Genomic DNA, 3,095 nt, shown 5'->3' with positions numbered 1-3,095 from the left:
TTCATAAAAATTGGAAAAGAAAAATTGAATACGCCTTTATCATATTCACCAAAATCAAAATTTAAAATGTGAATTCACCCTGCACAATTGTGTATTCATAATCTGCCCTCAGTGAATTTTTTCAACTCCCCCATGCACTTTTGGGCATTACACAAAATTTTCTACCATTTCTAAATTCTTAAGCAAGTTTGAATTAGTCTTTTTTTTTTCTTGAGATACTAAATAAAATCAATTATTTTGGAGTATCACTTCATAAGTTAATTTTGAAAGAGGGGTATATATATGTATGTATGTATTTCATTTGTCAAGGAAAACAAAGGTTTGTGATTCAAAACCGTTGTGATTTGCAAAGCATATCATGTCTACTAGTTTATTATCTAATTAATTGCAGATGTATATGGATTTTATTATATTTGATGCATGTTTAGTAACTCCTGAAAAATGGAGTATTTGAATCAAACATACTTTTAAATTAAACTCAAACTAGCCATTAGTTTTCTGACTTTGTAGGAAATTTTTGGAGCTTTGTTGCATAAATCTAGGTAAGTAAAAAATAGAACAAACTAAAGAGAGAGTGCAATATATATAATCTGTATCTAATTTTCATTATACTTTTTTGTGCGACTAAATCCGAATCATTTTATATTATTTTTAATAATAATTATCATCCGATCCAAACATTTCCGTCAGATCTAGAGTAAGGGTAGTGATAATATAAATTCGTCAAAAAGCTATCCCTTTTTCTTTGGATTTATTCAATGGTTATGTTAAGACTTAATTTGGTAAAATTTTTTGAAAAGGTACTTGTACTCACAAATAAGATTGCGAAAATTACTGAATCGGTCAAAAAATCAATCGAATAACTAGTTTAATAGTTTAATGATTCAATCAGAATTAAACCATGATTAAACTGGTTTATTTAAATATAAAATAAAATTATTATTAATTTTTTATTTTAAAAAATAATTATCATTAATTACTATCACAATTAAATGTTAATAACATGTCTACCAACAAACAAAAATATGATAACATTTGATGTGAAAACAAAACATACACACAATAATAAGTGATAATTAAGTGTTTTTGGGCCTTTAGCAATAAACCAAATATAAAAAAAAATTGGGCCCTTAGTCTAATTTTATTTTAAACCTAAATTTACCCTAATAATTAACAATTTAACATAACTTCTCTTCTCTCTCTCAAGCAAGGTTGTGAGAACCGGACCGGTCATCGAACCGATCAAGTGACTAGTTCAATAGTTCAATAGTTCAATCGGAGTTGAACTGTAGTTGAACCGATTTAATTAAATATAGAATAAAATTATAAAAAATTTAATATATAATTTTAAATATTTAAATTCAATAATTTCTAAACTAATAAAATTCAAAATTTAACAATTTCACAAAATGAGATATAAATAATTTATCATTAAAGGTTCATAAACAACTTCAAATATCAAAATTTATAACTAAAGAAAATCAAAACGCACATAAATGACAAACATAAAATATTTTACAACCAAAAGAAACAACATTGAACAAACAATAATTCAACTAAACAAAGACACTACTCATCAGATTTTCCTTGAGAGGAACCTGCTTGAGATTCTTGGACAACATTTTGTTGTGGTTGCTGATCATTTTGTGGTTGTTCCATCTAAATTCAGAATGACAGCAATTCAGAATTCAATTCATAATTAAATTTAGCAATTCATCTAGTTAATTCACCAAATTAAATCCAGCAATTCATCCAATTAAATTCAGAATTCAATTCATAATTAAATCCAGCAATACATGTATATCAATTCATACCACATTCAACATAATTAAATTAAGCAATTCATCCATTCAATATAGCAGAAATGCAGAATTCAATATAACAAAATTGAACTTACATAGCAAAATTCAATATACCAAAATTCAAGATTCAGAGTCTCAAAATTGAACTTATATCAAATTTATTCAGAATTAACAAATTAAAAAAAAAAGCAGAACAAGAACTCAAAAGAAGAAGAACTGAAGAACTCTGCATCTGAGTTATGAACTCTGCATTTGCCCTAAATTCCTCAATGAATAAACTTATATCAAATTTATTCAGAATTAACAAATTAAAAAAATATATAAAGCAGAACAAGAACTCAGAAGAAGAACTGAAGAACTCTGCATCTGAGTTATGAACTTTGCATTTGTCCTAAATTCCTCAATGAATAAACTTATATCAAATTTATTCAGAATTAACAAATTAAAAAAATAAAATAAAAAATAGAACAAGAACTCAGAAGAAGAAGAACTGAAGAACTCTGCATCTAAGTTTTGGACTCTGCATTTGCCCTAAATTCCTCAATGAATAAAAAATTAATTAAAAAAAACAAAAAACACAAGAACTTAAGAATCCAAGAACCAAATTCATACAGTTAATTCACCAAATAAACAAAATTAATTGACAAACAAAAAGGTTAAAGTACTCACCACGGGAGAGCACAGACGTCGACCAGATGCCCAACGACGACGTTGATAGGAGCCGCGACCAGGACCACAAGCCGACGACCAGACGACGCCAACTTCAAAAGCTTCAGACTTTAGAGTTCAGGACAAGGACGCCTCTCATAGTTGCCATGACCCGCGACGGTGACACTTCGATCCGGTGTAGATGATGGCGTTGACGGTGGCATTTGTTGGAGGAAGGTCGAAGAGGAGATTAGGATTAGGAGGTGACTGGTGAATGTCTTCGAAGCAGGCAATTAGGGTTGGAGGAAGGTGATATTGATTCGGCATTTTTACTTCAGCCTTTTTTTTTCTCCAGCGTCAAAACGACGTCGTTTGGTGGCTTGTGGGAAAAAAACTGGTGCTTGTCAAAACCCGACCGGTTTGTCCGGTTCGGTGTTTAACCACTGGTTCAACCGATTTTTTCGCCGGGTGCAGGACGGTTTTGGGAGTGGACCGGACCGGCCAAATAACCGATTCTCGGTAAATCCAGTTGAACCAACCGGTCTGGTCCGGTTTTCAGTACCTTGCTCTCAAGTCTCAACATCTGCCTATCTCTCTCACCTTTTCATCACAAATCTGCTATACATCCAAGTAATATTGTCATTC

At 30.8% G+C, this 3,095-nt stretch overlaps 1 long non-coding RNA gene across 1 annotated transcript; it reads right to left on the bottom strand.

Moving 5' to 3' along the window:
- Positions 1-1,400: 1,400 nt before the first annotated feature.
- On the bottom strand, positions 1,401-2,827 carry LOC112740353 (uncharacterized). Its single transcript, XR_003171102.3, has 2 exons — positions 2,472-2,827; positions 1,401-1,659 (listed from the first exon to the last, which is right to left on the bottom strand). It is a non-coding gene; the product is annotated as an uncharacterized lncRNA (long non-coding RNA).
- Positions 2,828-3,095: the final 268 nt, after the last annotated feature.

Source organism: Arachis hypogaea, chromosome 14 (assembly GCF_003086295.3).
Source record: "Arachis hypogaea cultivar Tifrunner chromosome 14, arahy.Tifrunner.gnm2.J5K5, whole genome shotgun sequence".
NCBI classification, from domain to species: domain Eukaryota; kingdom Viridiplantae; phylum Streptophyta; class Magnoliopsida; order Fabales; family Fabaceae; genus Arachis; species Arachis hypogaea.
The sequence above is the reverse complement of the archived record's forward strand: the minus strand, read 5'-3'. Positions and strand labels throughout refer to the sequence as shown.